The 561-nt window shown below is 38.3% G+C and overlaps 1 non-coding gene across 1 annotated transcript; it reads right to left on the bottom strand.

Annotated features, from left to right (window-relative positions):
• Window positions 1-204: 204 nt before the first annotated feature.
• On the bottom strand, window positions 205-307 carry LOC111749909 (U6 spliceosomal RNA). The gene has a single exon (XR_002785081.1). It is a non-coding gene; the product is annotated as a U6 spliceosomal RNA (small nuclear RNA).
• Between the last annotated feature and the right edge of the window lie 254 nt (window positions 308-561).

Genomic DNA, 561 nt, shown 5'->3' with positions numbered 1-561 from the left:
TCAAGAGCATCACATTGGGTGCATATGCACCACCTCCCAGCTTTTCCTGGTCTGAAGGAGTAACTATGCTTCTACTTGAGAGTATAGTGCCCAGAAGAATGTAGTATACTCTTTTCCAGGAAGCTCTTTAGAAATTTCCAATCTTCAGTTTCTTGTCCTATACTTAAGTATTGACATTCTGTCCTGTCTTCTGCTTTTTTAAGGTAAAATATGGCACACGTCACGAATTTGCATGTCATCTGTACGTAGGGGCTGTGCTAATCTCTGTATTGTTCAGTTTTACTATATGTGCTGCTGAAGTGAGCACCCTAGGTCTTCTTTTACTGTCACTTCATGTCATCTCCTTGGATAATCTCATACAGTCACACAGCTTCAATTATAATCTGGTAACTCCAAAAGTTACATTACCAACTATCATAGATTGAACTCTGTCCCCCTAAAATATGAATTAAAGTCCTAACCCATTGTCTTAGCCTGGGTTCTCTAAAGAAGCAAAACCAGTAAAACATATAAATATGCACAGAGAGATTTATATTAAGAAAATGGCTCACATGGTTGTAG

This window comes from Loxodonta africana, chromosome 9 (assembly GCF_030014295.1).
Source record: "Loxodonta africana isolate mLoxAfr1 chromosome 9, mLoxAfr1.hap2, whole genome shotgun sequence".
In the NCBI taxonomy this organism is placed as follows: Eukaryota; Metazoa; Chordata; class Mammalia; order Proboscidea; family Elephantidae; genus Loxodonta; species Loxodonta africana.
Note: the sequence above shows the minus strand (reverse complement) of the source record. Positions and strands in the feature narration are given on the sequence as shown.